The following is a 14,617-nucleotide window of genomic DNA, read 5'->3' on the forward strand; positions in this document are numbered from 1 at the left end:
TTGCAAAACAACCAACTAACATGAAATAATTTGGACCAAATGACAATTACCTCTACACCTGGGCATTCTACTCAAGGTCTGGGATCAATTTCCTCTATATCTCAGAGTGGTGGTTATTCAACTCCAGGAAGCCAACCAAATCAATTGTCAAGTTATATATTTACAAAGGAACAATATGATCATATCCTACAGCTATTGAATAGAAACAACAACTTAGCTTATCTAGCACTGTCTTCAGTCTATGCAGTAGGTATAAGTAATGCATTACTTGCCTCTGATAGTGTTTCTCCCAAACGCACACGCAAGTATACGTGGTCGACAAGTAATATAGGATTGTAAGTCCAGATATCATACCCATAGGGACTTGTGATTAACTATCAACTAAATTAAACCCAAACAATTAATCTATTCAAGCGAATTCTAAAGTATGAATATTTAACTAAAATTAATCTAAAGTAACAAATTAAGAGATTAAAGAAAATAAATTGGCGAAAGTAGACACGAATTCAATGAGAGACTATATTCTAGAGTTATGGGTTGGCTAACAATCCCGTTGAGTTTTTCACTTAAATCATCTCATTAATTTATCTAATTTATTGATTGACGGGGTTAATATTGCTCGTAGCCTTCTCCCAAAGTACAACTCGCCTGTTCAAGCTAACCTAACACCTATATTCCTATGGAATTAGGATTAAAAAGAACACATTAATAATTCCTGTATAGTAACCAAGCAAGGCGATTAGGTATATTCCTAACCTAACCGCAAATTTGCTCCCCCTCAGAGTTAAGATCTTGCTCTACTCAATCTTATATGAAATCCAGAGTTCCCTCTCCCGAGTTCAACCCTAGATTCATAGATAGTATTCAATTGGTGATCAAGCAATCAAATAATTAAGCGCAAGATTGAATAAATAAACCAATATGAAACTTGTTGCTCCCAAACGCACACGCAAGTATATGTGGTTGACAAGTAATATAGGATTGTAAGTACAGATATCGTACCCATAGGGACATGTGATTAACTATCACCTAAATTAAACTAAACAATTAATCTATTCAAGTGAATCCTAACGTATGAATATTTAGCTAAAACTAATCTAACGTAACAAACTAAGAGATTAAAGAAAAAAAGTTGGAAAACTATAAAGACGAATTCAATGTGAGTGAATATTCTAGAGCTATGGGTTAGCTAACAATCCCGTTGAGTTTTCCACTTAAATCGTCTCATTAATTTATCTAGTTTATTGATTGACGGGGTTAATATTGCTCGTAGCCTTCTCCCGAAGTACAACTCACCTGTTCAAGTTAACCTAACGCCTATATTCATGTGGAATTAGGATTAACAAGAATGCATTAATAATTCTTGTATAGTAACCAAGCAAGGCGATTAGGTATATTCCTATCCTAACCGCAAATCCGCTCCCCCTCAGAGTTAAGATCTTGCTCTACTCAATCTTATATGCAATCTAGAATTCCCTCTCCCGAGTTCAACCCTAGATTCATAGATAGTATTCAATTGGTGATCAAGCAATCAAATAATTAAGTGCAAGATTGAATAAATAAACCAATATGATAAAATAATAAGAACAATTCAAGCTTCAAACTACAACGTTCATGTAGCACCCCAAAAATCTAGAACTAATAAACTATGAAATTAAAAGAAGAGAAGAGAAGAAAAACTAGTTAGAAGCCTCCTCCAAGCGTGGTGTATGTTCCTCCACGTGAATTCTCCTTCAAAGTGTGTTAGATATCCTCCAAAGTGGCGTCCCCCACTCCAAAAATATGTTTAGTCTTGCTTTTATACGTGTTGGGTAGGTCTAGGGTCGAATAAACCGTGTCCCGGGCGAAATAGGACACAATTCGTGTCACCGGCGCTAGGCGCCCTCCATAGCGCCCCCATATTTGTGCATACTATTTTCAGCGCCACAGGTGGTGCCTGGCGCTGCCTGTGGCGCCCAAATGGCCTCCTTTTCTGATTTTGTTCGTTTTAGCTCAAATCTTGCACGTTTCGCCCCTACTTGCTCCCGAATCATTCCTACAAGTAACAACACTTCAAATTAATATAAATCATAGCAATTAACATCCCAAATTCCCGAAACAAAAGTAAAATATGAGGCGATATACATAGAAATATATATACTTTAAGTTAAACATCAACACCCCACACTTAGACTCTTGCTCGTCCTCAAGCAGTGAGACTATCTAATAAACCCCCAACTACGTAAAAAGTTCAATCATAGAGGAGCACCCTATTTTAACCACACACTATACCCTTGACTATTATCAATACTGGCACACAAGCATGAACACACAAAATTTCACATTCTTCCCGTTTAAGCATGCCCAAGTATAATATTTCAATTCAATCAATTCCAACAACCTATTTGTCACCACCCAACCTCAAAAGCCGACTTGTAACCACTAAGCACCCTCAATTCATGTACTCACCCAACAAGAAAGTTTACAACATTACCAATTATTCATGAGATCATGTGCCCTCACCAACAAACAAAGAGTGAAGATACATTAGTCCACACATTCAAATATACTTTTGAATATAGATTAAGGACATCACACATTTGCTCACTCTCACAAAAAATCCATATGCATCCCGTGGTCATACCATAAGCTTGCCCGTAGTGTATATCTCTACTAATTTAAGCTAGCTAAATCTAGGATCAATTAGGACTTTAAGGTTGTAATGCAGGCTAAGGAACGGGTATGGTATATTTAAAAATAGTGACTAACCCTCCTAAATACTTTAATACACTACATTCACAAGTCAAGCACATATTCTTCTCAACCAATTCACTTGCCATATACATCATAGCCCTCTTTTCAATTAAGCACTTCTATAATTCCACTGGCACAAATCAATAAGAATTGGAGGTGTATGTGTTTTCTCCATTATTTGTACTATCATTTTTTTCTTTTATTGCAATTTTTCTTTCTTTTTTTTCTTTTCTTCACACACTCCATACATTAAAGTTCGTCGGCTAGTGACTTTTGATTTCAACTTTAGTCACCAACGGGCCCTTCCATGGTTCCACTCAAAAGCTACTCCCCAATCTCTAATCCTTACTTCTTTTAGCGACTAAGTGCCTTAGAAGGTAAAGGTTCAATCAATATCAAATTCAGAACAAAATAGGGATATGACTTGTAATGTAGTTGCCAAAGAAAAGGTCTATAGATACAAAGGGGCTAGCAACGGAAAATTTTACTTTTATGTGACAAGCACATCCATGATCAAGCAAGAAAAAGCCTACGTCATCTCCTCAATTAGCACAACTTACAATTTCGCTTCAATTAACACACGGAGCAAGTTCTAGACTACACAGGATAGCACAGAAAATCACAAGTCCTCACACGCACGTTGCACATGACTCAATCAAGATGGTTCTACTCAACTCTCAAGTTAAGCAGCACAATTAAATGAGCAATTTAAGCAACATTGTACTATGTGGTATACAAGTCAAGCAACTGAGAAAAGGCTTCATAAAATAGACTATTTACTTAATTTAGGCTTCAAAATTAAAACCAAATACACGGAAAAACATAATGTATGTCATAGCCTAATGTGCCAGCATCAACCATGTCAATGAGTATCTTAGAGCGACTCAGTTTCTTCCTAAACTACTCCTAAAAAAATAAATAAAGTACCCGGTTCGAGCTACATCCTTGGAAAAGAACCGGCGCCCAAAGAAAAACCAAGGGATACTACCTAACTATCTTTTAAAAAAATCTTTTTTGGTGTTTTTAATCGGACTTTATCCCTCAAGAAAATTTTCCAAAAGATCCATCATCGGGAAAAGTCTGAACTTTTTCTAAATTTTGTTTTTTCAATTTTCATTTTTTTTATACCTAGACTATGTCAACTACGAGTTCTAAAAGAAAAACTAAATAAAAAAATAGTTTTATACAATTATACTTCAGAAAGTAGTTTCTCCACCCCACACTTATTTTATGCATAGTCCTCGATGCATGATCATAGAGAAAAATATTAAAACAGAGGTGAGAAATACTCCCTGAGGCCTTCTCGGGCCTAGCTCGGACATGATCCTCAATATTAAGGGTCGGGACGACCCCACACTTAAGCTCAAACATGCTTCTCAGCTTCAACTTTGGGTACTCAGACTTCTCCTACTCTGCAAAACAAAAACAACACGAAACTTGACACTATATAAAGAATAAAGAATAAAAAAAATAAAAAAATTAAAATACAGGCTAGGTTGCCTCCCAATAAGCGCTTGATTTAACGTCGCGGCACGACACCATCACTTTCACCACTTTTCCTTCCACTTTGAAGATATGAATTGCGCACCAAATTTTGCATCAATTTCTCTGTCACGTTCCTGGGGCGATTGTATAAAAATAAATGAACCAAGCAATACGTATTGCATCTTGCACTTCTTGGCCTTTAAGTGGAGGATGTCGTTTTGTCTCCTTAACATCACAAATTTCAGAATATAAGCAATTTGTTCTTCATCCATTGACTCCTTCATATGCTCGACTGGATCAATTCTCATGTCACCAACCAAACATAATGTTGAAAAATGTTTAGAATGAGGTCCAATACGCTCCAACTCCAAAATTGCACTATTTTTGACATCCTCAATTTTGCACTCTTCGTCAACCTTGGCATCATTAATAATATGTTGGTCGAATAATTGGAGTTCCTCTTTCCGCTCCTCAAGCTGGCCAATATCCACAAAAATTAGTTGTAGGGCATCAGACGCCTCAACCTTTATATTCAATTGATCATGAATATCATGGATATCTAAGCCAAATTGGTCTATTTCTTGCCTGAGCTCAATTCTTCCTTCTATCAGTTATTCTGTCATATTTGAAAGACCATCACGGAGAAACTCATGAGATTTTATCAATTGAGCTTGTTCCTCAAACCAAGATTGGCTCTCTATATCTGCTTCTTCAAAATAATCTTCTTGTGGGAACTCGCTCTCTTCATCGAATTGAGGTTCTTCTTGGAAATTGGCCATTAATTCATCCATTCTAGCCTGGAGTCTTTTGATCGTTAAGGCATCAAGACTTTGTTGCTCGACTATTTGCCTCATCATCATGTCATGTTGCTCGGCTACTTTCCTCATCATCATATCTTGTTGCTCGGCTAATTACCTCATCAAGTCCATAATATGAGCCATGATTTCCATATCCTCCACTTCATTGCTCCTATCAAACTCATAAACATTATTAGAAATATTATAATAAGAACTATGAGAATGATAATAAGAATTAGGACAACCATCCCAATGGCCACCTTGACAACCACACACATTATAAAATTCCACACATCAGATTGAGATGCACAATTTTGCCCTAAGTGTGGTCCTCCACAATATGAACAAGGATCACCATAATAAGAATAACCAATATTCGACCAATTATCGCTCCAAGATGTCATGTCAACAAAGATAATAAAATACTAAACTAAGATATAAATAATTAAAAAAAATTGAGTAGACAAAATTAAAAATCTTATCTAGTAGACTAGTTAATTTCTAAGTCCCCGGCAACGGCACCAAAAACTTGTTGCTCACAAACGCACACGCAAGTATACGTGGTCGACAAGTAATATAGGATTGTAAGTCCAGATATCGTACCCACAGGGACTTGTGATTAACTATCAACTAAATTAAACCAAACAATTAATCTATTCAAGAAAATCCAAACGTATGAATATTTAGCTAAAACTAATCTAACATAACAAACTAAGAGATTAAAGAAAACAAGTTGGAAAATTATAAAGATGAATTCAATGTGAGTGAATATTCTAGAGCTATGGGTTAGCTAACAATCCCGTTGAGTTTTCCACTCTCATTAATTTATCTAGTTTATTGATTGACGGGGTTAATATTGCTCGTAGCCTTCTCCCGAAGTACAACTCACCTGTTCAAGCTAACCTAACGCCTATATTCCTATGGAATTAGGATTAACAAGAACGCATTAATAATTCCTGTATAGTAACCAAGCAAGGCGATTAGGTATATTCCTATCCTAACCGCAAATCCGCTCCCCCTCAGAGTTAAGATCTTGCTCTACTCAATCTTATATGCAATCTAGAATTTCCTCTCCCGAGTTCAATCCTAAATTCGTAGATAGTATTCAATTGGTGATCAAGCAATCAAATACTTAAGCGCAAGATTGAATAAATAAACCAATATGATAAAATAATAAGAACAATCTAAGCTTCAAACTACAACGTTCATGTAGCACCCAAAAACTCTAGAACTAATAAACTATGAAATTAAAGGAAGAGAGGAGAAGAAAACCTAGTTAGAAGCCTTCTCCAAGCATGGTGTGTGCTCCTCCACGTGAATTCCCCTTCAAAGTGTGTTAGATATTGTGATGACCCGACCCGTCGTCTCATGAGTTACTATATCGTTCGTCCCATTTTCTGCTTCCTCATGTTTCATTATCGGTATTGGGTGCATTAGAATTTATTTGGAGCAATTTTGTTAAGAAATGAAACATTTAGTCTCTTTTAAGAAGGTTTAAGTTGGAAAAGTCAACCGGGCATTGACTTATGAGTTAGAGGGCTCGGATGTGAATTTTGACGGTTCGGTTAGTTCCGGGAGGTGATTTGTGACTTAGGAGCAGGACCGGAAGTTATTTTGGAGGTCCGGTGTTGAATTAGGCTTGAATTGGCGAAGTTAGTATTTTGGCAAATTCCGGTTGATAGGTGAGATTTTGATCCGGGTGTCGGAATGAAATTCCGAGAGCTGCTGTAGCTTCATTGTGTCATTTGGGATATGTGTGCAAAATTTCAGGTTATTCGGACATCGTTTGGTCGGGTTTTTGATCGAATGTGTGTTTTAGAAGTTTTAAAAGAACTTAGGCTTGAATTCGATATAATTTGATGATTTTGGCGTTAGTTGAGGTGTTTTGATGATTGGAGCAAGTTTGGATAATGTTTTAAGACATGTTGGCACTTTTAGTTGAGGTCTCGGGGGCCTCGGGTGTATTTCGGAAGGTTAACGAATCGATTTAGGCACAAAAAAAATAAAGCTGCTGCATTTTTTTACAGCACTGTGAATAGTAGTTATGAACAGTGCCATGAACAGTCCCCATGAATAGTGCCCCGTAACAGTATCCGTGAATAGTGTCATGAGCAGTACCCCGTAACAGTATCCGTGAACAGTACCCCATAACAGCATCCGTGAACAGTTCCCGTAACAGTATCCGTGAACAGTAACACGGGTGAATAGTAACACGGGGTAAACAGTAATTTCGAAAAATTCTGGGCAGAATGTTTACATTTCATTCGCGAAAAATACCCCATTTCTACACCATTTTTAGTCATTTTGAGAGCTTTTGGACGGGGATTGAAGGGAGTTTCAACTAAGATCGATTGGAGGTAAGTTTTATGAGTTAAATACATGATTTTATTGAAGAATCTTCCTAGAAATACATGAAAACATAGCCAAATTATAAGAAATTAGGGCTTGAGATTAAAATTCTAAATTTTGAATTTGAGGGGTCAAATGGACTCCGATTCTTGTGAATTTGGTATGTATAGACTCGTGGCGAGATAAGGAACATTTTGATGTAAAAATTTCTGGATTTCAAGACGTGGGCCCGGGGCTCGGGTTTTGCAAATTTCGTGATTTTTGATATTTTTTGAGTCTTTTCGATTGGGTTATATTCCCTTAGCCTATTGTGATGTATTTGTTATGGTTTTGGCCAGATTCGACGCGCGAGGAAGTCGATACGAAAGGAAAGGGCATCGCGGAGTAGTATTTGGCTGGCTAGAGGTGAGTAATAGATGTAAATGATGTCCTGAGGGTTTGAAACCCCGGAATTTCACATCGTAGCGCTATATTGAGGTGACTTGCACGCCGGATAACGGGCGTGGGGTAGAGCACCGTTGGGGATTGTGACTTGGTCCGTCCCGAGAGATATTTTACTACATTTTTGGTTGAGACGTATACTTTATTATTGTGAATTGGGCTTGTTGCCATGCTTGGGGCCTTGTGCCGACCTGTAGAACCCTTAGGGGATTTTTGACTGGTTTTCCTCACTTATTTTGTTAAAGAATTTATATCCTCAGTCATGTTTCCAATTATAGGCTTCTTGCCAATTATTTGAATCCTTCAGGGATTGATATCACTGCTTTCGCATATTTTGCATATCATTTGACCTCAGTCCAAGGTTTTAAATACTGTTTTGAAAACTCAGCCATCTTTCTAAGATTTGAAAACTTAAATGATATTTCTAAATGATATTTCGGGCTGAGAACTACTGTTTTACAAATGCCCAAGGGGCTTATGATGATTTCTGGACTGAGCATGGATCGGGCTGCGCGCCGCAGCAGTGTTATATTGATATTGAGGCCGAGAGCCTGGTTGATTACATTTATATTGAGGCCGAGAGCCTGGTTGATTACATTGATATTGAGGCTGAGAGCCTGGGTGATTATACTGAGATTGATATGAGGCCGAGGGCCTAGATTTTATGCCACGAGATGGCTTGATATTGCGCTTGGGCTGTAGGAGCCCCTCCGGAGTCTGTACACACCCCCAGTGGGCGTCGTCGACGATAAATAAATATGGATGGCTCGGGCTGCACGCCACAGTGGGTACCAAAGGGTACCGTCATATGCATTGCATTGCACTCATGCATTTATTCTTTATCTGCATTATCTGCCATAATAATTATGTGCTCTTATTTCATTGACTAGTTGCTTTATACTGTTCTGAGATACTGAGCCCGAGGGCAGATTTCTACTTATTATTTTGATACTGAGCCCGAGTGGCAGATTTCTACTTATTATTTTGATACTGAGCCCGAGGGGGAGATTTCTAATTATTATTTTGATACTGAGCCCGAGGGGCAGATTTCTACTTATTATTTTGATACTGAGCTCGAGGGGCAGATTTCTAGTTATTATTTTGATACTGAGCCCGAGGGGCAGATTTCTACTTGTTTTTTGATATTGAGCCCGAGGGGCAGATTTCTACTCGTCATTTTACGGCCAAATTACCTGTTTTACTGGTTTAAAAGAAATTTCACATGATGTTTCATTGAATTGTTATTTTAAATGATTTCACTACTTTTGTATAGAATGTTGTGTGCCTTGACGTATTTTCTTACCTTCAGTCATTATTTATATTTATTACTCACTGGGTCGGAGTACTCACATTACTCCCTGCACCATGTGTGCAGGTACAAGTATTCCTGAGGCATAGAACGAGTTTTCTGCTGTTCAGTTTTCATCGGAGTTATCGAGGTAGCTGCATGGCGTTCGCAGACCCGTTTTCTCCCTTATTTTCTGTTATTTATGATATCTTCAGACTTTGTTCCTAATTCCATACTTTGTAGAATTTTAGTAAACTCTGTAGTAGCGCATGACTTATGACACCCCGGTTAGGGCTGAGTTGGGTTGGATTTCCGTATTTTATCTATACTTTCCGCTATTGGATATTATTAAACCATGTTTATACTATAATTATGTTAATTAATTGTCTTAAAAGGATGAATTGGGTTGAATGGCTGGCCTTGTCTTCATGAGAGGCGCCATCACGACCAGGTTCGGGAATTGGGTCGTGACAAGTTGGTATCAGAGCCTAGGTTAATTGGTCTCGCGAGTCATGAGCTGGTTTAGTAGAGTCTCGCGGATCTGTATGGAGACGTCTGTATTTATCCTCGAGAGGCTGCAGAACCTTTAGAAAAACTTCACATTCTTGAATTCTTATCGTGCGTCCTTGATTTAGCTTGAAAAGTAACTCTTACGATTCCTTCCATATGTTCGTATGCGCGAACGAGCACTCAGTATTCGATTTACCTTGATGGCTTGTAATTCCCTGATAGAAGGGCGAGACGTGATCTCGGTGAGTTTGATGTTAGGCCAGTCTGGAGGACTTGAGGCTGGATCTTGCCTATGGCTTGAGCACTGAGGCGCTGATTGTGCGAGCAAGTGTTTTGAACCTTTATGTTCGGCATTGTCCCTATTAATGGGAATCATGGCTGGATAGCTACGTGAGGAGTATGATAGTACTGCGAGATGTATCTATATGACTTGGAAGTGACGAGGAAGGTCTACTGGATGATAGATGAACTATTGAGTGTATGATTTCCATTGTGATAGGATGTGTAGTCCCAAGTTATGGGTGAGTGAAGAATCTTTTTATGTCTCCTATTTGGAGTGAAGTAAATTTCATGTTACAGTATGAGTTTAAACTCAGGAAGATTAAGTGATTGTGTAATGTGTATGGCAGTGGAAGGTATACAAAAAATATTAACTAAAGGTAAAGCTAGTGGGTAATTGGCTTATAAGGGGAATCTATTTGTCATACTAGTTAGATAAGTCTGGGAGCTGAGATCGCTACTGTAAATGTATTATGACGAAATCGTTAAGTCAAGGAGACCACCTTGAGGGTCGAAAACATTAAAGAAAGAATATGTTCTTACTCGGTTGAATAGCCCAATAATGGAGGATTGAAAGGTATTTTCTATGTGTTATGATTCAAATAGGTGCAACGCATGTCCATGTATCAATTTTGATAATATAATACATGTAATATTGAGATTAATGTTGTTGATATACATTGTGATGCTTTGTCAAGTTCTGGACGTGTTGTTAGGATGGTTTTGGTGATTCTCTGGCAGGTGGATAGCCCAATTACAAAGGAAACTCTGCCGAAATTTTTGAAAAATTTGGGACTTAGTAAAAAAATTTGTCGCCTAAAGAGTGGGCTTAACTGTTGTGTGAGTGAATGCAAAAATTGCAGAAGAGTTAAAATTTCCGATGATTCGTGTTTCCAAAAGCTTATGAAGGAGTGAGTTTAATCTCACCATGGTATTACGGCAGTAATAGAGTATATGTGTTGTGATATATAGCTTCGAGCCAAGTTGGGGAGCTTGCTATTGGTTAGCGGATTGTACGGTTATGTACTATGTTAGTTCCGATTTGATGCATGCTGGTGAATCAGTTCTGGTTGTGGAAATTAGGCCGAGAATGGCACGAGTGAAGGAAAATTTTTGACAAGATGTCATGAGCTCGGATGAGCAGGAGATAAGTTTCGATGTTTACGGTAAGTTGGAATTGTCTTCAGCGTCACCTAAGATCGGTGTTTTGTAAAAAGGGTTTTGTGTCCCGGTTAATGACTCTTGATCGCTCTTCAGCGTTAGTGCGATCGATGGTTTGGAGGTACGCTCTAGATATTGTTGTGGTAGGTTGTGGGAGTGTGTCCCACGGGAAGATTATATAAGTGTGGCATATGATCACTTGATTGATTAAAGATGTAAACCAAGTATGAAGTTTGTGATGGTGTCGTTAAATTAAAGATTCATGCCTGGAGGGCACTTGGCATATTGGGTTGTGAACTGGGGAGGATTACTCCGATTGTGATGGTTGTTCTTGTGTGTTATGAGAAAAATGGGAGTTATTATGGACCTTTAAAAGGTTATCAGACTAGTTCAGTGTGATCAGAATCGGCTTGAAGTCGATGCATAGATTTAATGTGAATAATGGCTCTATATCAGGCCAGATGTGTGCATTTTAGTAACGCGGTCCTCATGGAGGAGTAGTTAGGTTGATGTTTCATTGTCAGATATTTCGCGTAGTGATACATTGCGCCAAGTGAGTTGTGAGACGACTTGAGAAATTGCTATGTGTTGAGAATCTGTGTAGGAATGACGTTATATGAGCATCTTGGCTCTTGAAATTCAGATTGTACATCGCACCTCAGTTGTGCTTGAGTTTTGTAGCTTATAACGCTATATGTCCCTCAGAGATATTATTATGCAGTTAGCATGCTTACGACCGATACTCGATATTTTGTTGTAATGAGCAAATTTGGCTCGATGTGCATCTCCTTATGTGAGATCTATGTGTGGATCGGGTGGCACGCCGCCATGGGTATGTTATCTGGATCGGGTTGCACACCACAACAGTGTGATGTTGAGTATAGTTTTCTATATGCTATTTTGTATACCTTGCTTCCTGTTTTCTAAGGAAAGTCTGTATTAGTGTGTGAGATTGGTAATTCCTTCCAGAGTTTGTTTTCCTTTTGTACCGCGTTCGAATTGGTAGCTTATTGGCATATTGAGGCATCATATGCGACTTTTGATTATGTCTGGGGTGGCTTATTTCCTGAGCAGTTCGTACTGGGTGAGACGAGATCATTGAATTTGAGATTAGTGTAATCTGAGTATATGAAGTAAATTAAGGAGCTAAGACCATGATTTTGCTCAAAATGAGGTGATAGTTCTTGCCAGGAGTATAGAACCAACGAATCGTTGTCTCAACAGTGGTCATGAATTTATGCATACCTCATCCGTCATGTCAATATTGTAAGAGTTAGAACAATACCTATGTACATCATGCAGAACATGAGATGTGTAGCGATTTTCTTCTAGGTGATTAGAGAAAAAAGCTTCAGATGATTAGGGCGAATGATCTTCGGATGATTGGGGAAATAGTATTGCTAATTGAAAGTGACTTAACGAGAGTATATGTCTCATAAAAAGGTAATGTTATTAAACTAATGATATTTCGGTAGTATTGCGGCATGTTCTTGTTGGGTCCGCTGATGGTACTGATGAGCTTGAGGTATGGCTCTTTCGTTTGAGTCATTTTTCATGACTTGAGTATGTTCAGGCCGTTTCTTATTGGTGCGCGTATTATGGAAGTTGTGGCTTAGGCCTGTATTGAGGTGTCATATCACCAGAGTGGTGTGTTGGATTCGAGGTGATCATTGGGGTCATTGATGAATACGAACGGATTTGATTTCAGCATGTTTGATGGGTAAATATCGAGGTTCGATTTAAAAAAAATTGTTACTATAATTGCTAGAGGAGAAATGGCCTCATGAATGGTTGATCTGAGCAATGGTTATGATTTATTGCGTGTTTCAATTATCATTGGCAGTATATGAGAGTGTTGGAATGAGACATTGGCTAATAAGAGATTTCTATCGGTATTTGGTTGTTATGGGCAGTTGTTGTGAATGGAAGTTATTGCTGCATTTGTTTGAGTTATTGGTATATCATACAATTGCACCTAAGGTTGCAGGCATGGTCTATTACAGCTGGTTCAAACTTATTCTGAATGTAGGTGTGAGGTTCTGATCTTGTGTATGATTTCGAAAAGGTGAAATGTGGCTCTATGATTTATGGGCTAGACTAGATTGTGTGATCTTAGTTACAACGCGTTATCGGACCCATGTGAGATAGGGTGACGTGGGATTATCCCCAGGTTTATGCTTGATAAGGTCATTCAGCTTTTGGTTGGCTTCTAGGACAACTCTGGTACGCTCGAGGACGAGCGTTTGTTTAAGTTGGGGAGAATGTGACGACCCGACCCGTCGTCTCATGAGTTACTATCTAGTTCGTCCCATTTTCTGCTTCCTCATGTTTCATTATCGGTATTGGATGCATTAGAATTTATTTGGAGCGATTTTGATAAGAAATGAGACATTTAGTCTCTTTTAAGAAGGTTTAAGTTGGAAAAGTCAACCGGACGTTGACTTAGGAGTTAGAGGGCTCGGATGTGAATTTCGACGGTTTAGTTAGTTCCGGGAGGTTATTTGTGACTTAGGAGCAGGACCGGAAGTAATTTTGGAGGTCCAGTGTTGAATTAGGCTTGAATTGGCGAAGTTAGTATTTTGGCGAATTCCGGTTGATAGGTGAGATTTTGATCCGGGTGTCGGAATGAAATTCCGAAAATGCTGTAGCTTCATTGTGTCATTTGGGATATGTGTGCAAAATTTCAGGTCATTCGGACATCGTTTGGTCGGGTATTTGATCGAATGTATGTTTTAGAAGTTTTAAAAGAACTTAGGCTTGAATTCGATATAATTTGATGATTTTGGTGTTAGTTGAGGTGTTTTGACGATTGGAGCAAGCATGGATAATGTTTTAAGACATGTTGGTGCTTTTAGTTGAGGTCTCGGGGGCCTCGGGTGTATTTCAGAAGGTTAACGGATCGATTTAGGCACGAAAAAAATAAAGCTGCTGCATTTTTTACAGCACTGTGCACAATAGTTATGAACAGTGCCCCGTAACAGTATCCGTGAATAGTGCCGTGAACAGTACCCCCGTAACAGTATCCGTGAATAGTACCCGTAATAGTATCCGTGAACAGTACCCTGTGAACAGTAACACGGGGTGAACAGTAATTCCGAAAAATTCTGGGCAGAATGTTTACATTTCATTCGCGAAAAATACCCCATTTCTCCACCATTTTTAGTCATTTTGAGAGCTTTTGGACGGGGATTGAAGGGAGTTTCAACTAAGATCGATTGGAGGTAAGTTTTATGAGTTAAATACATGATTTTATTGAAGAATCATCCTAGAAATCCATGAAAACATAGCCAAATTATAAGAAATTAGGGCTTGAGATTGAAATTCTAAATTTGGGATTTGAGGGGTCAAATGGACTCCGATTCTTGTGAATTTGGTATGTATAGACTCGTGGCGAGATAAGGAACATTTTGATGTAAAAATTTCTGGATTTCAAAACGTTGGCCCGGGGCTCGGGTTTTGCAAATTTCGTGATTTTTGATATTTTTCGAGTCTTTTCGATTGGGTTATATTCCCTTAGCCTATTGTGATGTATTTGTTGTGGTTTTGGCCAGATTCGACGCGCGAGGAGGTCGAT

Source organism: Nicotiana tabacum, chromosome 22 (assembly GCF_000715075.1).
Source record: "Nicotiana tabacum cultivar K326 chromosome 22, ASM71507v2, whole genome shotgun sequence".
Lineage (NCBI taxonomy): Eukaryota > Viridiplantae > Streptophyta > Magnoliopsida > Solanales > Solanaceae > Nicotiana > Nicotiana tabacum.